Below are 22,607 nucleotides of genomic sequence, written 5' to 3' on the forward strand. Positions count from 1 at the left end.
AACAACTCAAGATTACGAAAGTAATTACATTTAGCTTAATTAAAATGACTAATTGTTCCACTTCTGCTCACATAACACCTGGTAGGACTGATGCTCAGGAGGCTGGGCCTAAACAGCTTAAAAAATGCACAGGTGCTAATTAAGAAAAAAATGTTTGCCAAAAATCTCAAGTAGACCACAGCTTGGGGTCAGAAATATCACATTTGGCTTGAAATTACATGTCATATACTCCTAAACAAATAAGCAGATAAATGTACAAATGAATAATAATAAGAGGTAGATGCCATGTAGTATGTGACACCTTGTCAAAAGTTACTGCGAGCAAAACGTTTAATCCATCGGTGGTATTGCTTTTCAAAGCTTCCCCCTTCTCTTCTCCCTCTGCCCATTCAAATCAACTGAAGTGAGTGGATATAACAGTGGAATACTGAGTGTGGTGGGCAGCCTTGAAAATGGCCCCGGTGATTACCATCTCTTCCTCTTCAGAATGGCATTCTATAACCCCCATCCCTGCCTTGAGTGTGGGCTGGACTAGTGGATTACTTGTAACAAATACATTATGGCAAAAGTGGTAGGATGTCACTTGCAAGATTAGGTTACAAAAAAACTGTAATTTCCTTCTTGGCCACCCTCCGAGGGAAGCCAGCTGCCATGTTATGAGCTGTTCTAGGACTGTTCCTGTCCTACATGGCAAGGAACTGATGTCTCCATCCAAAGGCCAACAAGGACCTGAGGGCTACCAACAATAATGTGTGTGAGACTGGGGAAGCAGATCCTCCCCAGTCAAGTCTTGAGAAAATGACAGCTCCACCAAACACCTAACCTGCAGCCTTGTGAGGGAGCAGAGGCACCCAGTTCAGCAACCCCCAGACTTCCTGACCCATGGAAATTGTGAGATAATAATGTTTGTTTTAAGCCCCTAAGTTTTGCTGTAATTTGTTATGAAGTAATAGATACCTAGTAGACTGGAGAACAAAAAGAAAGCTTAAACTAATATCATACAATATAATCAATTAATAACAATAATAATAGTAGGCATAAAAACTAGAACAATTTGGGTAACAAAATAATGTTGTATTAGATCATAAAGTGGAATTGGATTATAATGTATACATACATTGATACTGATATATATAAATTATTGAAAAAGAGGAGGAAGGAAGGCATGTATCTTACAGAAAAACTCCAAATAATACATATTAGCTTCTCCCTATTACAAGGAGGTAGATTAATCTCCCATGAAGGGATGGACTTAAAGACTTGATTCCAAAGAATATAGTATAGATAGGGGAAATGTGACTTTACAATGGAGAAACCTGGAAAACTCCTCTTTATCTAAGTGATCAAGACTAACAACAGCAGGGATAAGTCATGTGGATATATATAGCCCTTTCCCCACAGGGGCACCACACCTCTGTGGTATTCTTCCCCAGAACTCATAACCCAGTCTAATCATGAGAAAAATACAGACAAATTCATAGTAGGGGATATTCTACAAAGTATCTTACCAGTACTGCTCAAAACCATCAAGGTCATGAAAAACAAGACTGGGAAACTATCATGAACCAGTGGAGACTATGGAGATGTAACAACTAATGCAATGTAGTGCCCTGGACTGGATCCTAGAACAAAAAAGGGACATCAGTAAAAAATAAATAAATAAATAAATGAATAAATAAATAAATAAATAAATAAGCAAGCCTTCCCCACTTCTCCCTGTATGTCTCTCCTCTGTGTGTCTTTTATAAGGACACTTGTCATTAGATTTACAGCCCAATCAAATAATCCAGAACAATCCCATCTTGAGATCCTTAACTTAATTACATCTGCAAAGACTCTTTTTCCAAATAAGGTCACATTCACATATTCCAGGAGTTAGTTTGTGGACATATATTTTGGGGGGCCACCATTCAATCTACTACAGATGTTAACATTAGGAGACGATGCATGAAGTGCACATAGGAACTTGCTATATTGCCTTTGCAAATTTTCTGTGCACATAAAATTATTCCAGAATAAATCATACTTAAAAAAATAGTTAACATTTAAGCAAAGCTGGCTTTTGACATAAAAATTCAGAGACTGAAATAGTAAGAAGAGGTATCCACAGACATCATTTTGAGGACAGCAACATTGGCACAGCAGACAGCAACACTGGCGGCAACTGTTATCTATAATTTTGTAAAGAATAACACTTAGATTAATAACAATACTATAGAAGACACTTGAAATAATTTTGTTTTTTGTAAGTACGTCTAAGTTACCAAAGATGGAAAACCATCCTGCTCTTTCAAATATCTTCAACCAGAACTTGGAAGTGAAGGATGTGAATTTACTTTTATGTTTGGTTACTTTTCCTACCCTTTTTAATTACAGATTTAGAAGAAAGGGGTCAATATGTATATACATATATTTACAGATTCAACATCACAGCACATTTCCAAACTCTACAAAATTTGCTCTAATTTATTCAGTGCTTTAAACAAACGCAAGATAAATAGTTCCAATGGTTGATCCTTCTTCTGTATTTATCAACAAAGGCATTCCTACAGTTCAAACCTGTGATTTAAAAGCTTAAAATTATTATGTTGGAGTTGCCCTACCCAACTTTTTTTTTTTTTTTTTTTTTGGTCTCCTTTCTGAGATACATTCCTATCTAATGAACATTGATCTGCTTTCTTTTAATTTCCTTGGGTTATTTTCCTTAATATTATAAAGTGGGATCTATTGTTTCAAATGGTTCATATTGAAAAGTGATTTCAAGTTTATATAGAATTCTCACTCTTGTGGTTAGAACTCTGCACCTTTTTGGTATAGGGGGAAAAGTCTGCACTTAGATGACAGTCAGATATGGACAAATTCCCACAGACATGGAATACAGGAATGTCAGGTTCCATAGCCCTGGGATCTAGCCCTGACTACAGACCAAACTTCACTGACTTGGTAGAATGACCACTCTTTCTTTCCAGAGTCATCCAGGGTCAGATAGAGATTAACAGAAAAAACAGGAAATTGATTCTCCATTGCAAGTTTCTCTGTGCTTCTGCACACAGAACATGCAAACCCTCTTAAAATAAAGCACTTGGGGCACCTGGATGGCTTAGTCGGTTGGTTAAGCATTCGGCTTCGGCTCAGGCCATGATCTTGCAGTTTGTGGGTTCGAGCCCTGCGTCAGGCTCTGTGCTGACAGCTCAGAGCCTGGAGCCTGCTTCAGATTCTGTGTCTACCTCTCTCCCTGCCCCTCCCCCACTCACGCTTTGTCTCTCTCAAAAATAAATAAATTTTGTTTTGATTTTAAAAACAAACAAACCACTTAGGAAACTCATTAGGGAGAGTGCAATCCCTGGCTTTTTCCCTCTGAGGAAAATACATGCTGTTCTTCTCATACCTCATCTTTTCCTCATCATCAGATTCTAAAATTAGAACCTATTGTGCTGTTTAAAGTGACATATTTACCAACGTTGAAAAGAAAGTGAAGATATAAGATATTATAATGTTTAAAAACTATACAAATCACTTTTTCCTCTAGTAGCCAGTTTTTAAATCATAAAACCATGTTCTTTCTTTACCAATCCAAAGATGTCCTCCTACTTGTCCTTCTTTACCTCTTCCTGTCTCATTCGAACCATTATGAACACTCCCTTTCCTCACGCCTATATCCCAAATGTAAGTTCTAGTCATCCCACCTCAAATCAAATGATCTCTGAGAAGTTCCCAACTGTTCAGTTCTACTTGCCTAGTGTTATCTTCTGAGAGAAGCCCTTACTTCAATTGCAGGAAGAAATTTCCTGGCAGTTATCTTCTTTAATTTCCCACCATCTGTTTCTTTCTATGTTCTTCCAATCTTCCTTTCTTCACAGTGATCATCCATTTTAATCACTGAATTTCATAAGACAAAGTTGCCTATGTGACCACACCCCTCCCTCACCAACATCCTTTGGACTGTTCTAGAGGAACAATTATAACACTCAGACTATTAAACTAGGCATGCCAGAGGGGCATTAAGCTAAACTTTTTTGTGGGGAGGCATAACGTAGGGCATCTAAGTCTTACAGGGCAATAGCAGGCTCTGAGTACATTGCTTCTTTTCCCCATATTCTATCATTTTGAGGATCCTTGGAGAGGGCTGACTCTGGACTATTCATGAAGACTTTCACACCCGGCTATAAGATTCCTCAATGTAAATGATAGCTACTGCCACTGCTACCCTCCCTAGAATCCTAAGGGTTGAAGTCCACTGTTGCTTTCTTCCATTTGTTGTCAGTCTTCTTCCCATTTTACAGATCTCCTTATGTTCCAGCTTCCCATATGCCTGAACACATTGTTTCCTCACTACATCTAAATATTGTTTAAAATTTTAAAAGATACTCCAAGTTATTTTACCTATTCTCCCAAAATAACATCTGGTATTTCGAATCATAGCCATGATACAAGAATGAAAATATGAACTTTATTGTGGCTATAAATATGAATGAAAATACTCATAAGAGTGGCTCAAGAATAACCTATTCACAGAAAATTAATACATTTATTATAATAAAGAAACTGTTCATAATAACTGATAAGTCATTCAAAAGTGATCTAAGAAAAGGACTTCAGAAACTAATTAAGTTGTGATATCTGGACTACATAGATCAATCAGCAAGAATAGAAAAACGCTGAAAGAGTGAGATTTTCAGTCAGAAGATTAAGGCTCAAATCCTATCTCTGCTACTTACTAGCCATATGACCTTGAATAAATTTCTTAACTTTTGAAGTATATGCACCCAATACCTTTTTTAGTAAAGTAGTTGTGCTACCATTTTTTCATGCCTCCTTATATCCATTCCCTTTGACTTTCAGCTCCTCCCACTAAAAGTAGAGATTTGGGGGGTACCTAAGTGGCTCAATCGGTTAAACATCCGACTTCAGCTCAGGTCATGATCTCATGGTTTGTGGGTTTGAGCCCCACATCAGGCTCTGTGCTGACAGCTCAGAGCCTGGAGCCTGCTTCAGATTCTGTATCTCCCTCTTCTGTATCTCCCTTCTCTTGCTTGTACTCTCTCTCTCTCAAAAATAAATAAACATTAAAAAAAAATTTTTTTTAAAGTGGAGACTATTACCTCATTCCCTGAATGAGGGTAACCTTGTACTTTGGTCCATAAGATGCAGGAGAGGTAGCAAGATGCCAGTACCTCACCTGAGCCTTGAGAGGACTTCCTGCCTTCACTCACTCTCCTGGAACCCTATGACATGCATGTTAACAAGCCCAGGCTAGCCTGCTGGAGACATAAGTCCAGTCACTCCTATGGGGCCCAGCTGAGAAGACCACCAAACTCCAGACCTATGAATGAGGTCATCCCAAACCACTCAGTTCCCAGAAATCTGCCAACTTACTGAAGATGCATGAGTAAGCCTGTTTAAGATCAGCTGAGCCTGTTCTAAACCAGAAGAATCACCCAACCAAGCCACAGACATGGTTAACTAAAGTCTTATTGTTTCAGGCTAGTAAGTTTTGGGACAATTAGCTACCCAGCAATAGCTAACTGATACATATACAATATAGGTTGTTGTGAAGGTTAAATAAAAATAACACAAAACACATCATGTACTCCATGCCATGCTTAGCACCTGGTAGATGTTTGATAAATTGCAGTTATTTTTATTATCATACCAAAATCATCTGTATTTTTAGGTTTATGAAGTAACATTCCAAAAGACGGTGTTTTCTAATATTTCTGTTTGAAATCTGTATCAGGCAGGGTACAAATGACAGAAATCCAAATCAACTTACATTAAACAAAAAAGGAGTGGTTTATTAGAGCTAACATCATACAGAACTAGAGCCAGACCTCAAACAACATCACCATTTCTTTCCTCTCTTCTTTGTCTCTCTCAGTGTAGGCCTCATTCTGATAATTGCAGAAGGCCTGCTCCACAGAATGATAAAATTAGCCAGCCTCAGCTACTCATCCAGCTCCAGGAACTCAAAAGCAAAAGCAGTTTTCCACTATAGGAAAGTCTCAGACAAGGGCTCTCATTGGCCTAGCTTGGGTCATGAGTCATATCTTAACCAATCACAATGGCCAGGGGGAAGAGGCTCTCTGACCCCATTAGGTCTTATGTAGATCCTTGTGTAAAGAGAAGCAGTAGAGACTGCACTAAAAGAGTAGGAAAAAAGAGGAAATGTGCTGAGTTGCAAAAATAATACTGCCAGAAGCCTGGAATGATAAGATGTGCTGCTGCCACCCTCTAATTCATGACATGTACAGTTGCCTCTTATTACCACTGGCCTACATCTGTGGACTTGGAGTCTATAGCTGTGTAAGGAAGAAAATAACCTGCCCTCAGAAACAGAATTCAGTGCTCTTTGTTTACTTCTTTCTCTGTAAACACTCCTTATAAGTCTCTTAACCACCATGATGTGGAGCAGCCCCGGGAACATAAGGGAAATTAAACTAATGTACATGTATTTTTAAGGAAAGGCATTGTATTACACTTGACTTTCCATTCTCTTACTCTTATTCTCATTGCATTCTAACAAGGTTTTTGGTGTTCTGGATACTGAGATTTTAGAGCCTTAAGCTGCCATGGCTGAATTTACACCTAAGCTTTAAAGATGATGTCTCTTGTGAACTAAATCATAGGATTGTGGAGATAGAAGAAAACTTAGAGATCATTTAAATCCAAATTGGGTGAAAATAGCAAAGATATCTCAAGTTATAGGCTTTGGAGTCACGGGTGCCACGGTTTTTGCTTTTGCTGCGCTGTTCTAGTTCAATGTATGACATAGATGCTGCTGTATATATAAATATGCAATCCATGTATTGTGCTATACTTCAAGAATCCTCCATTCAGTATCATTACAAAGACTGAATGTCTTTAAAATTCAAAGCTAATAAGTACACGATCTAATTTATAACAAATTATTGCTATTGCTCAAGAGGTCAACCCAGAAATGAGGAATTCCAGCAAAGAACTGAGCAGATTAAGATAAATGTTGCCTTCTCATTTTGTCTATTTTATGATATTCTAATCAGTGGCTCATTTTCATTTGAACTGAAATACACACCTTACTGTATAATTTTAAATAACTAAACTAGTTAAAGCAATGATTTAGTTGTGCCAACCCTTTCCAGGGCATGTCAGATACTCTGACGGGAATTTATAGATAGTTACATTACCTTACCTTACAGAGCAGTTTTATTATGAAGAGACTTAACATTCAAGACAAACTAAGTCTATTTTTTGTTGCACAATGAGTAAGAACATGCAGAACTATCTCATGAATTCCAAGAGTTCTGGGGAGTTCTTTAATATTTAATTGTATTTAATTGACATTCCTTTTATCTCCTTCAATTTAGTTTGCCTGTGACTTTCCAGCTATAAAATGTAAAAACCACATGTAGACTGAATCAGCAGAATTAATATGGGTAAAACTCTTAAAATATATGTGCTCAAAATGCCATATCTTACTAAAGCTTATCTATATAAAGTTTAGCAGAGGAAAACTACTAGAGAAATGCAGAAGATAACCTTAACACTATATCTAGGCACAAAACACAATCAGTATGCTGAAAGAAAATGGAGATCAGCTAATGAAATTTTTTTTCTGAAAGAAGTTCTGGGTATAAATATTTATAAATACTAAATTTTTTATACGTATAGAAGACATATATTGTATATCTTGATTGTGAAGTGAAATTGAAAAAGAACTACATAGCTAAAACAAAGCAGGAGATCATCTACAAGTGAAGAAACTTGGGACCCAAAGAGGTGGGGTGACTTGAACCTATGAACACTGCTATTTGGTGAAAGCCCACAACTAGAATCCACGGCTCTGGCATTCCCACTATCTATTTATTAGGTTGGTCTGCACAGGATGCAAGCAGAAGGCAGCTTTATTCTTTTCTACACTGTCTCTTCAAACCTGCTTTCTGGACTCCTTTTCTAAACCCTTGAATGGAAGGTCTAATAGCTCTCCCTATCCCTTTAAGTTGCAAGAATAATCTTACGTATGGTAAAAGTCTCTTGTTTACTATCAAAATTCCAACATCTTATTGAATTTAAATTGGCTCCCCTGAGCTATCTTCCTAAGATGCAGGCCTGTGGGGTTAGGTTACTCTACCTTTCTTGCCCTTAAAAATAACCCCACTTCTGGTCTAGGGGAAACACACACCTTTGCTACACCCCTTTCATGGTGGAGAAGATTGTTTCTACCAAAGCTCTCTCTCTCTTTTGAGCTACTGCCAGGTATGTGTAACTTCAGCCAGTCTCTCTTAGTGAGTATCACTGTCCTTGAGTCTCCCAAATTCCAAGGCATACATGTCAAGCTCTCCCAGAAGTTCCCCATGGGGAGATGGGTATCTTACGGCACACTAATGAGTCTCTCAAATAGCCCTCATCACCAACTCTTCAACTCTAACCTCAGAGGTAAGCAATGGGCTAAATACAGGCAGAACTGGTTACCCAATCATTTGACATGACCCATTTAGGTAATCGATTTAGAATTTGGAAGCACTTGGTACCTATTATGTTTATCTTGGCATTGGGGCTTTGACCATATCTTTGAGACAACAGGAATAAAGGTCACATTTTAAATCTGATACTGCCTCTGCTAACTAAAGACATGGAGAAGAAAAAAAAAACATATATTAGAATTAACGAGATAAATTAATATTGAGAAATGTTCAAAGGTACCTTTTCTCTTTTTAAAATGTTTATTTGTTTTGAGAGACAGAGAGAGCGAGAGCAGGCATGTGGGCAAGGGAGAGGCAGAGAGAGAGGGAGAGAGAGAATCCAAGCAGGCTCTGTGCTTTTGGCACAGACCCCAATGGGGGCTCAATCTCATGAACCGTGAGATCATAACCTGAGCTGAAATCAAGAGTGGGACACTTAATTGACTGAGCCACCCAGGCATCCCTCAAATATGCCTTTTCTTAAGGATTTTTTTTTAGCTTAATAATGGGTTAAGAAAATAACCATAAACACAGAATTGGAAGAGCCTTTTAAATTCATTCAACTATCTATCAGTTGCTAAGACATTTCCATGCTTGAATACTCTAATAATGGAGAAGTCACCATCTTTTGAAATAGTCTGTACCTATCTGGGGTTGCTTGCAACCATCAGAGGGTCATTACATGAAATGCAAAACTGTCTAAGGTCTCCACCCCCTCGATTTTAATTTGAACACAGAACAAGTTTAATCCCTCTTTCACATGCAGACTTCCAAATATGTGAAGCCAGTGTTACTCCATCTTCTGATGTAGTATTTTCTAATACTCAGTTTCTTCAGCCATGCCCTTCATAACAGTGTTTGCAGCTCTTATCATCTTGCTTGTCTCCTTCCTGAACAGTCCCTAGCCTAGCAATGCTCCACTTGAGGTACAGCACCCAAAATCGAAGAGAGGGTGGTCCAGCCAGTAGAAGGCTGAAGAACATCTCCTCTCTCCTTTGCCATGCCACATTTTTTTAAATAAAACCTAAATTAGTATTTACTGACAGTCATGGTACACAGCTTATTTATACTATATTCACTGCCAACTACACTCCCTTAAGTCTTTTCTAGATGTGCTACAGCTAAGATATGACTTACCCTGTATATATGCTGTTGATTTTAGGACTCAAGTAGTGGCCTTTACATAGATCCTCTTATTTTTTTTTTATATATATTCTCCTTAAAATCACTCTTCTAGCACTCACCAAGTTCAACTAGCCTAAGATTTTAGAACTCTATTTGACCACTTAATTTATTCTCTTTAACTTCATATCATCTCAAATTTTGTAAGAATGCTTTCAACATCTTCATCCAAATCACTAATAAAAAGTATTAAAGAATAAAGGCCAAGGACATCCCTAGAAACATCCCTCCACTTGACATCAATCTATTAAACAGCACCACCTTGGTAGTTAATCAATTATCAATATACATAATGACACTTATACCGCACTTCAGCCAAAGGTGTGTTGAGAGACAACACCTTTCTGTCAACACCACACTGTCAAGTGTGTTGCTCAAATCAGATTTCTAGGTTTTCCACCCTTCCCAGCTCTGGAGGTCTGGACACTTTGTTTAAAAAGGAAAGTTTGCTGTGATGGGTGTTAAACCTAGTCTGGCTTCTCGTGAATAAATGATGCCGTTTCACCAATCATTTATTTTATCTTACAGAATTGATATGACATTTGTTATTATAATTCACTGAAATCACTTCTTCTCCTTTTGAACGTTTGAAGGATAAGAATCCTCAAACTTCTGTCTTTTAGGCCTTTTTGGGCTCTCTATGGTTTCTCACAGATCCCCCCACATCCATGGATGCTCACTTTCAAGTTGCCTCAGTACAAAGGATTTAATTTACTCAGCTGAGAGACTTCATATCTCTAATGGAGCAGCTGGAAATTCTCTTTCAGTGGCTAAAACAAATATTAACACTAATATAACTAAAGCCACTCATTAGAAAGCCAGGCTTTGGGTTTTGAGCTGTTTGAGCTATTCCATGTACCTGAGGAGCGCCTGTCTTACAGAACATCCTCCAACGCTTCTATCTGCTCCCCAAAGAAAGACTCTAGCACCATGAAAGAGCAAAGTTACTGATATGGAAACAGATGTCTCTAAAAATACCCTTGGAAATATATGGACATGAAACACATGCCATATATATATTTAGTTACAAAAATAAAAAATCATATTTTTATCTAGCAACTATTTATTTCCAGATATGTGACTAAGCACTGCAATCAAGTCATACCTGACTTAAAAAAATACTTAGACAGATTGAGCTGTCTAACCCACAAAAGAAGCATCTATGAATAATTCAACCCCAATTGCCATGTATATTTTCTGGCAGGCTGGCTCCTGACTAAAGCACTGGCTTTACTCTCCTGACTGGCTTAGGACATACAGTTCTGTGGCATAGGCAATCTTACCACTTAAAGATGTGTCAGTCTCGTCTGGACTGGAAGCCATAAGATGTTCTTTTGGGTTACTCAAAGTAACATATTAAAACAGGTCTTTCCTGTACAACTTGACCAGATTAAAAACAAAAACAAAACAAAACAAAACAAAACAAAAAACAAAACCTAACCTCTAAAAAAATAGTATAAAACAAGGTTTAAAAACACCTAGGAAGATGGGGTGATTCTACTCAAATATGGATATTCAATTATTCATTTCATTCCAGTTAAAGTGTAACTATAAATTACAGTGAAGATTTTGTCCTTTGCTTGTACTGCCACCTGGTGGTATCCTGCTTATACTAAAACAGACCCATAAAGGAATTTTTTAAATTAGCATTCATTTACCATTCAGTTTGCAGCATCACCATCATTGACAAGTCAGTACTTTCTATAAAATGGTGCAGAGAAAATTTTACAGAAATCTTTGTTAACCAGGTTAGAGACAAACGACATCTTATTCAAACACACCATTTATATACGAACACATTAAGCATAATGATTAGTACATTCACAGTGAAAAATCTGTTAAGAAAAACATTTAAGCCCAATCGCTTTCCCAAAATAAGTACAAAATTAAAGAAACAAGGCCTCTATAAACACAAACAGGCCTAGTTTTTAGAAAAAAAAAGTCAACATAAATATCCAAAAAACAAATTGTAAATTGTAAATTTAGGGGTCAAATAGTATTATTACAAATCAGTAGGGTTACAAAAATATTTTTCACCGAATTCCTTAAGGTTTTGACACTTCTTGGTATGTTTTAGAATTCACGTTTCTCTTTTGTAAAATCTCTCTTTTTGCCTTTGATTCTACTAGGTTCTCAGCATTCACATGGATTAACATGAATGATTTAATGATTAAGGATTGTATTTGTTATGATTATATTTATTATAAGAATTTGGCCAATATGATACATGGAATTTCTCTTTAATTATTAAAGACAAAGAAATTTTAAATTTTGCCAAATTAAGATTATCAATTATTTTCTTACTCCCTCCAATGGTTTTGTTTTTAAAATAAATTTTATTTATTATTTTGAAAGGTAATACTTTCTCATGATCAAAAAGTAAGATAAATCGCTCTACTACCTCATCATTCATTGTAACCAGTTTCTTGCCACCTTCCAAGCCATTGATTTTCAAGTTTATTCAGTACTGTCTATAATCAAGCAAGTATTTTTACATAGCTCTTTTAACACTTTTTCCCATTTAATTCTGTAAACTACATAGGCCTTATTTTGCTTTACATCAAGTAAAACTTTTTTTTTTCAACATGACAAGTCACTCTTGCCAGCAACATGTGTGGGTTAAACCCACCTTTCTCTGCTGATTTGGGAAGTTTGCTTTAAGACATATCAAGACTTAACATATACTCAGAATTGTTATGAGTTATATCTTCCATTCCAGTGATAGATGAGTACTTGTGCCATTACCATACAGATTTAATTATCTTATAAAGTTTAAAATATGTCTTAATATTAATATTAGAATAGAATTAGAATATGTTGAATATTTGGGGTGCCTGGGTGGCTCAGTCAGTTATGCCCTGACTTGGGCTCAAGTCATAATCTTGGCAGTTCGTGGGTTTAAGCCCCGTGTTAGGCTCTGTGCTGGCAACTCTGAGCCTGGAGCCTGCTTCGGATTCTGTGTCTCCCTCTCTCTCTGCCCCTCCCCTGCTCATGCTCTGTATCTACCTCTCTCTCTCTCAAAAACAAACATTAAAAAATTTCTAAAAAATAGAGTATGTTTAACATTTAATATTATAGAAGGAGTTAGTCCTCTACCATTACTATTCTTTTTCTAAACTGATATGGCTATTCTCATCAATTTCTTATTCCAAATGAACTTGAGAATAATTTTGTTAGGTTCCCAAAGAATTTGACCAAGTTACTTTAAGAAAGAGACTTGGTGAGAATTTCTCTAAATTATAAATTATTTTGGGAAGAATTATTACCTTTACACATAGGTTATTAGTAGAATAAGCAGCCTTAGTGATAAGCCTTTCTGATGTTCTTAAGCTGGATGATTTTTCAAGGAGCAAATTGATGAAGAAACTCAAAAGGTGTTTTGTGCCTGCAAATATGGCAGGAGAGATATGCAGGAAAACCCCCTAATTCAGAATAATTAAAAGTGCTGGATAAAATATTTTTAAATATCATTCTAAATTAATGGTTGAGTTGGTTAAAAAATAGGGGAAGTCCTCAGAGGCCATAAATAAAAGACAACTTGAATACAAAGCAAGTTCTGGAGCTGGCATTTGCTTGGGACCTCTCTCCAGGTGGCTTAGAGTTTAGGCTTCCTAGAGCCATATGGGAGTCAGGAGATAAGACATGAGGCCTGAGTGAAGTGGGAAACAGAACTTTCCATGTATGACCCGTGTGTAAGGTTGTGTCCCGTGAAAGGCAACATCCTTGGTAAGTGAATTAGGTGAGGAGAGGGGGAATAACACTATAGAGACAACCAGCAGAGACAATAAGCCTAAGTATTATGAAGAAGGATAAAATGAGGGGAAAAGTTTCCCTTGAAAATTACTAACACCAGTCTCTGCTCATATAGAATAGGGTACATCCTATCTTATGTGCAGTGGATAGGATAGTCTGAGAGTGTTCATGGGTTCGCAGTGTCCCAAGTATCCAGCAATACCAAACATAACCCTTTCGAGAGGAACAGACCCAAATGGATACCACAACTTAAAAAAAAAAAAAAAAAAAAAAAAAACCTAGGAGAAAATAGACAAGGGACAGTGAGTTGAAACAGAGTTAGACTATACAAATTTTTTACCTATAGGATATCAGATGAGTACGTTTAATATATTTCAAGAAATAAAAGAGGGTACATAACAAAGGAACAAAAGATACCACAAATAACCTACATCTTTGAGAAAGAACCAAAGAAAAATCCTAGAAAAATTTCTAATAATTGATATTAGCAACTCAACGTTTGGATCTGGTTCAAGATGGCAATAGAAGAGGCTTTTTTTTTTTTTAATTTATATCCAAGTTAGTTAACATATAGTGTAATAATGATTTCAGGAATAGAATTTAGTGATTCATTACTTACATATAACATCCAGTGCTCATCCCAACAGGTGTCCTCCTTAATGCCCCTTGCCCATTGGGCCCGTCCCCCAACCCAAAACCCCTCCAGCAACCTTGTTTGTTCTCTGTATCAAAGAGTCTCTTATGGTTTGTCTCCCTCCCTGTTTTTATTACTTTTGCTTCCCTTCCTTTATGTTTATCTGTTTCATATCTTAAATACCACATGAGTGAAGTATTATGATATTTGTCTTTCTCTGACTAATTTATTTCACTTAGCACAACACACTCTAGTTCCATCCATGTTGTTGCAAATGGCAATATTTTATTCTTTTTAATCACTGAGTAATATTCTCATATAAGAGGCTCTTGACCTCACCTCCTCCTATGGACACACCAAATCTACAGATACATACAGACCAAGTATCTCTGAAAAAAAGCCAGAAACTATCTGAGTGGCTCCCACACATTGGGTAAATGAGAAAAGACTCACATAAAACCCAGCAGAAGAGGCTAATAAACAATCTCACCATAAACCCCACCTCTGGCACAGCAACACACAACCCGGAGGGAACTTCCAACTTCAAGCCTTGCACTTCCACCTAAGAAATGGGTGACCAAAACGCCAGATTTTGAAAGTTAATGGGGCTTGCATCCATGAGACCAACAAGGCTATAGAAAACTAAGAGACAGTTCTTAAAGTGCTTACAAGGACTTACCACAGCAAACTCCTTAGGGTCCAGCTTAAACATGGCCAGGCTTTCTGTGAAAGAGGTCTATCTACACATCTTAATACCTATAGCCTGCACAGTGGGCCTCTAATTTAGTGCACAACAAAGGGCTGACTACAATACCCTCCAGAGACCAGGGAGCTGGTAGGTACCACCTTTGTGCTCTCTTGCTGCCTCATGCCAGATTGCCAATATTTCCAGGAAAGGAGCTTGTGTATACATCTGGGGACCCAGTTTTTGTGGCTGCCATCCAAAAGATGCCCTTTCATCACCTGGCTCTAGTGGCCAGTGTGGCTTACATTTTCAGGTCCCTCCCACAAAACTGTAACAAACAGAGAAATAGTTCTTGGCCACTTATCCCCTCAGGACACAGTGCTGAGGCCACAGACAGAAATGCCCATCTCCCAGTCTTCCCCTGAAAGAGGCATATTTGATATTTTAAAAGCTGCTGCCTGGAAGTTAAGCTTCCAATGAGCCTGAATCTAGGTGTTGACTGAGATCCTCCCCTTTGGGACACTGACAGATCTTGACACACTTTCAATACTGGAAGCCACCAAGAACAAAAAAGACTGCTTAGGCAATCACAAAGACTTAAGAGACAACCAATAGCTAGGGCAAGGTTGAGTGATATGGTTCTTCTTCCACATGAGAACAAGTCCATCAAGACTAGGAAATGTGGCTATTTTATCTAAGGCATAGAAATCATCACTGAGAGGAAAAATGAAGAAATAGAGGAATATGTTCCAAATGAAAGAACAAAACATCAGAATAAGACTTAATGAAACAAAAATAAGTGATCAACCTAACAAAGAGTTCAAATAATGGTCATAAAGATACTCACTGAGGCCAGGAGAACAATGCATGAATAAAGTAAGAATTTTAACAAAGGGATAGAAAATATAACAAAGTACCATACAGAAACCACAGAGCTAAGAAATACAAAATCTAAGCTGAAAAATTCAATAGAGGGGTTCAATAGCAGACTGGTTGCAGTGGAAAAAGGATCAGTTACTCAAAGATAGAATAGTGGAATTCATCCAATCAGAAGAGCAAAAGAAAAAAGAAAAAAAGATAGCTTAAGGGACTGTTGGGACACTATCAAGCAGGCCAATATTTGCATGATAGGGGATCCAGAAGGAGGAGAAAGAGGTGGAAAACTTACTTGAAGAAACAATGACTGAAAACCTCCCTAACCTGGGGAAGAAAAAAGACATTCAGAACCAGGAATCCTAGAGAGTTCCAATAAAATAAACCCAAGAAGACCTACACCAGGATGCATAATTTAAGTATCAAAAGTAGAAAGTAAGAAGAGAATTTTAGAAGCACCAAGAGAAAAACAATTTGTTATATACAAGGGAACCCCCATTAGACTATCAGCAGAAACTTTGCAGGCCAGCAAGGAGTGGCACAATATATTCAAAGTGCTTAAAGAAAAAACTGCCAATCAAGAATACTCTACCTGGCAAAGTTGTCCTTCAGAACTGAAGGAGAGATAAAAAGTTATCTAGACAAGCAAGAGCTTAAGAAGTCCAGCACCACCCCACTGGCCTTATAAGAAATGTTAAGGTGATTTCTTTAAGCTGACATGAAAGGGCTCTAATTAACAACAGGAAAATATCTGAAAGTATAAATCTCACAAGAAAAGGTAAAAACATAGTTAAGTTCAGAATAACCTAATGTAATGGTGGTGGGTTAATCATTTATAAATCTAGCATGAAGTTAAAAGACAAAAGTAGTAAATGTAACTGTAACTACAATAATTTGCTAATGGATACACATGTAAAAAGACAAATTATGACATTAAAAATATAAAACATGAGAGGGGAAATAAAAATGTAAAGCTTTTGAATGCATTTAAATTTAATTGTTATCAGCTTAAAATAGACTATTATAACTCTAGAATGTTTGATGTAAGCTTCATGGTAACCACAAAGCAAAAGCCTACAGTAAACACACAAAAGATACACAGAAAGGAATCTAAATATATCATTATAGAAAAGTATCAAATCACAAAGGAAGAAAACAAGAACAAAAGAATTACAAAACAGTGAGAAAACAATTAACAAACTGGCAATAAGTCCATACGTATCAATATTTACTTTAAACATTACTGGACTAAATTCTCTAGTCAAAAGAACAAGAGTAGTTCAATGTAGTAAAAAAATATAAGACCTGGGGCACCTGGCTGTCTCAGTTGGTAGAGCATGCAATTCTTGATCTCAGGGTTGTAAGTTCAAGCCCCATGTTGTGTGTAGAGATTACTTAAAAATGGAATGGAATGGAATAAAATAAAATAAAATAAGACCCAACTATATGCTGCCTACAAAAGACTTACTTCAGCTTTAAGGACACACATAGACTGAAAGTGAAGGAATAGAAAAAGATATTCCCCAACCTGGGGAAGAAAAGAAAGCATGGGTAGCTATACTTATATTAGACAAAACAAACTTTAAGACAAAGACTAATAAGAGACAAAGAAGGTCGTTACATGATGATAAAATGGTGAATCCAAGAAGAGGATATGGCAATTGTAAATATTTATGGACCCAACATAGGAGAACCAAGATATACAAAACAAATACTTACAGAACTAAAGGGGGTAATAGACAGCAATACAGTAATAGTAGGGGACTTCAACACCTCATTTTCATCAATGGGTAGATAATCCAGACAGAAAATCAATAAGGAAACATTGGACTTAAACTACACATTGTACCAGAGGGATTTAATAGACATTTACAGAACCATTCCATCAAAAAGCAGTAGAATATTCATCTTGAGCAAATGTGGAACATTCTAATTCTCCAGAATAGATCAATCATATGTCAGGCCACAAAACAAGTTTTAATAAATTTAGAAGACTAAAATCATATCAAGCATCTTTTCCAATTCCCATGGTATAAAACTAGAAATCAATTATAAGAAGAAAACTGGAGAATTCACAAATACGTAGAAATTAAACATGTTACTGAATAACAATGATCAAAGAAGAAACTAAAAGATAAATAAAAAATATCTTCAGACAAATGAAAAAGGAAATATAACAACCAAGACTGAAGGGATTCAGCAGAAAACAATTGTTAGAGTGAAGTTCACAGCAATAAGTGTCTATAGTAAAAAATGAAAAAGATCTCAAACAAACAATCTAACTTTATACCTTAAGGAACTAAAAAAGAACAAATGAAGCCCAAACTTACCAGAAGGAAGGTCATAAAGATCATAGCCAAAATAAGTGAAATGGAGATTAAAAAGACAATAGAAAAGATCAATGGAACTAAATGTTAATTCTCTGAAAATATAAATAAAGTAGGTAAATCTTTAGCTAGATTCACTAAGAAAAAAAGAGAGAAGATGCAAATAAAATTAGAAATTAAAGAGGAAATGGTGGCATAACTACTAAACAGAAATACAAAGGATCATACAAGACTACTATGAACAATTATACGCTAGCAAATTGGACAACCTAGAAGAAATGAATAAATTCCTAGGAACATACTACCTACCAAGACTGAATCATGAAGAAATAAAATCTGAACAGACCAATAACAAAGAGATTGAATTAGTAAACAAAAACCTCTTAACAAACAAAAGTTCAGGGTCAGATGGCTTTACTGGTGAATTCTACCAAACATTTAAAGAAGAATTAAGGGCACCTGGGTGGCTCAGTCAGTTAAGCATCCAACTCTTGGTTTTGGCTTAGGTCATGATTTCATGGTTTAGGCTCTTCACAGACATTATCAAGCCTGCTTGGGATTCAATCTCTCTCCCTCTCTCTACCCCTCCCCTGCTCACATGTTCTCTGTCTCTCAAAATAAAATTTTTTTTAAAATGAAGAATTAATATAAATCCTTCTTAGACTCTTCCAAAAAACAGAAAATAAAGGAGCTCTCCCAAACTCATTTTATGAGGCCAGATTTCCTTGGTACCAAAACCAGATAAGGACACTATAAGAAAGAAAATTACCAGCTAATATCCCTGATGAACATACATGTAAAAATCCTTAAAAAAAAAAAAATTAGCAAACTGAATTCAACAGTACATTAAAAGGATCATACACCATGATCGGGTGGGATTTATTTTAGGGATGTGAGGATGGCTCAATATCTGCAAATCAATCAATATGATATACCACATTAATAAAGTGAAGGATAAAAATCATATGATCATCTCAAAAGATGCAGAAAAAGCATTTGACAGAATTTAGCATCCATTCATGATAAAACTCTCAAAGTGGCTATAGAGGGAACATATCTCAACACAGTGATGCCTTATGCCATATATGCCACATATGACAAGCCCATAGCTAACATCATACTCAACAGTGAAAAACTGAAGACTTTTCTCTTGGAAAAGGACTATGACACCCACTCTTGCCACTTTTATTCATCCAAATAGTGGAAGTCAAGCTAGATTTATTAGGCAAGAAAAAGGGAAAAACAAGCATCCAAATGAGAACAGAAGAAGTAAAACTGTCTCTAATTCCAGATGACATATTATATACAGAAAAACCTAAAGACCATCAAAAAACTTAAATGAATTCAGTAAAGCTGCAGGATACAAAATCATTATACAAAAATCAGTTGTGTTTCTATACACAAAAAGGGCAGAAAGAGAAATTAAGAAAACAATCACATTTACAACTGCATCAAAAAAAATAAAATACCTAGGAATAAATTTAATCAATGAGGTAAAAGACCTATACAATGAAAACTATATGCCACTGATAAAGGAAATTGAAGAAGACATAAATAAATGGAAAGATATTCAGTGCTCATGGATTAGAAGAATTAACATTGCTAAAAGGTCCCTAACACCCAAAGTGATCTACAGATTCAATGCAATCCCTATCAAAACTCCAGTGGCAGAGTGCCTGGGTGGCTTAGTCAGTTAAGTGTCCAACTCTTGATTTCAGCTCAGGTCATTACCTCGCGGTTCATGGGATTGATCCCCCTGTCAGGCTCTGTGCTGATAGCACTGAGTCTGCTTGGGATTCTCTTTCTCCTCTCTTCCCCTGTGCTCATACCCACACACTCTCTCTCAAAATAAATAAGCATGAAAAAAAAAAAAAACCTCCAAAGGTAGTTTTCATAGAAATAGAACAAATGACCCTAAAATTTGTATGAAACCACAGAAGATTCCAAATAGCCAAAGCAATCTTGAGAAAAAACAATCTGGAAGCATCACACTTCCTGTCTCTAAACTCTATTACAAAGCTATAGTAATCAAAATAGTACAATATTAGCATAAAAACAGACATATAGATCAATAGAACAGAACAGAGAGCCCAGAAATAAACCCATGTAAGGCCAATTAATATATGGCAGAGGAACCAAAACTATACAATGGGGAAAGGACAGTCTTCAACAAACAGTGACGGGAAAACTGGAAAACAACATGCAAAAGAATGAAACTGGACTACTATCTTATACCACATACAAAAATCAACTCATAATGAATGAAGGACTTGAACATAACACCTGAAACCATAAAGCTCCTAAGAGAAAACACAGACGGACAGTAGGCTCCTTGACATCAATCTTGGCAATGATTTTTTTTGATTTGATAACAAAAGCAAAAGCAACAAAAGCAAAAATAAACACGTAAGAATTACCTCAAACTAAAAAGCTTCTGTAGAGCAAAGAAAACAACAAAATGTAAAGGCAACCTACAGAATAGGAGAAAATGTGTGCAAATCTGATAAGGGGCTAATATCCAAACTATACAAGGAACTCCTACAACTCAATAGCAAAAAAACAATCCAATTTAAAAATGGGCAGAAGATTTGAACAGACATTTTCCAAAGACATACAGATGGTCAAAAGACACGAAAAAATGTTCAACATCACTAATAATCAAAGAAATGTAATGTCAAAATGTAATGTTACTAATAATCAAAGAAATGTAATGTCAAAACCACAATGAGATGCCACTTCACACCTGTTAAAATGGATATTATCAAAAAGACAAGAAATAACAAGTGTTTGTAAGGATGTGGAGAACAGAGACCCCTTGTGCACTGTTGGTGGGAATGTAATTGGTGCAGGCACTATGGAAAACAATACTGAGTTTCCTCAAAAAATTAAAAATAGAATTACCATACGACCCAGCAATTTCTCTTTGGGGTATTTATCCAAAGAAAACGAAATTATCATCTTGAATATTTGCAATAGCCAAGACATGGAAAAAACCTAATTGCCCATCCATGAAGAAATAGATAAAGCAAATTTTATATCTAAAACAACATATGTGTTTGCTTTATCCATATGTGTGTGTGTGTGATCAGCCATTAAAAAAGTAGGAAATTCTGCTACTTGCAATAATATGGGTGGATAGACCTTAAGGATATTACACTAAGTAAAATAAGTCAGAGAACTACAAATTCTGTATGTTCTCACTTATATGTGGAATATTCAAAAAGAACTGAATTTATAGATACAGAGAACAGATTGGTAGTTGCCAGAGGAAGGGCATGGATGGGGGTGAAGGGAGTAGGCAAATTGGGTGAAGGTAGTCAAAAGGTACAAACTTCCAGTTCTAAGATAAAAAAGTCCTGAGGATGGGATGTACAGCATGGTGACAATAGTTAACAATACTGTACCGTACATGTAAAAGTTGCTAAGAGAGTAAATCATAAAAGTGAACAAGAAAAAATTGCAACTATGTGGTGATAGATGTTCACTAAACTTACTGTGGTGATCATTTTACAACATACACACATGTCAAATCACTATGTTGTATACTTGAAACTAATACAATGTCATATATCAATTATATCTCAATAAAATTAGTTAAAAGTAAAATAAAAAGATAATCAGATAATATAATAAGGTATGATAAATCTATTTTTGGTCTTTGTCCCTGGTTCTTGGCACAGAGCTCCTAAAACCTTTGGATTTTCTGAATGACAGAAGTATCTTTTATTATTCAGGACAGGCCCCTTCCAGTTATGTTTATATCATTAAGGTGACTCTTGGTAGTCTCCCTTGGTAGCTTCAGGAGTGGAACTTCTTGCCAGAGGAATCAACCATGTGACTACAGAGATGGAATTTTCAGCTCTACCCATCTAACCCCCATCTTGGGAAAAGTGTGAGGGGTTAGAGATTTTGTTCAATCACCAACAGCCAGTGATTTAACCAATCATTCCTGTGTAATGGAACCTCCATAAAAACTCCTACTAGACAGGGAGATTCTTGGTTGGTTAATACATCCAAGTGCTGGGAACGTGGCATAGCCAGGGAAGGCATAGAAGCTCATGCTCCTCCTCACACTATACTTTGCCTTATGCATCTCTTCCATTTGGCTGTTTCTGAGTTGTAGCCTCTATAATACACTGGTAATAGTAAGCAAAGTGTTTTCCTGAGTATGTGAGTCCTTGTAGTGAATTACCAAACCTGAGGTGGGGGAAGGGTCATGTTAACCCCCAAATTTTTGGTTGGGCAAAAGTGTGAGTAGCCTGACCATCCCATTGCAGCTGGCAAATGAAATGAGGGCAGTCTTGCAGGAGTAAGCTCTTAACCTGTAGGGTCTGACGCTAACTCAAGGGAATTAGTATCAGAGTTTAAGTGAATTAGACACCCAGTTGGTGTCAAACAATCAAAGAATCGGTTGGTGTGAGGGAAAAAACTCAGAACAATGAACAACTTCCTGCTAACAAACTTGAAAAGAGACATTTTCCTAGGAAAGATGTTTGGAAGTCATTCCAAACATGACTAAAGAAGAAAAAACCTGAATGGTCCTATAACCATTAAAGAAATTCAATCAGTAGTTAAAATTTTTCCCATAAAGAAAATACTAGGCCCAGATAGTCTTAAAAGTCTGTGGCTTATGTTTAAGGCACCTGGGTGGCTCAGTCATTAAGCATCTGATTCCGGCACAGAATCAGATTTTTTTTTTATTTTTAAAATTAAAA

General features: G+C 36.5%; 1 long non-coding RNA gene across 3 annotated transcripts in view; it reads right to left on the reverse strand.

Moving 5' to 3' along the window:
- The window catches only part of LOC107179958, a 61,585-nt gene that overhangs the window by 34,958 nt on the left and 4,020 nt on the right, over positions 1-22,607 (reverse strand). Inside the window, exon 3 of one of the 3 annotated variants that reach the window (XR_006208809.1) lies at positions 1,706-2,171. The exons of the other annotated variants lie outside the window; for them this stretch is intronic. This is a non-coding gene — a long non-coding RNA (uncharacterized LOC107179958). Of the gene's footprint in view, positions 1-1,705; positions 2,172-22,607 lie in introns of those variants that run through there. 3 annotated transcript variants of the gene reach the window in all.

The sequence above is a fragment of the Panthera tigris genome, chromosome A1, assembly GCF_018350195.1.
Source record: "Panthera tigris isolate Pti1 chromosome A1, P.tigris_Pti1_mat1.1, whole genome shotgun sequence".
In the NCBI taxonomy this organism is placed as follows: domain Eukaryota; kingdom Metazoa; phylum Chordata; class Mammalia; order Carnivora; family Felidae; genus Panthera; species Panthera tigris.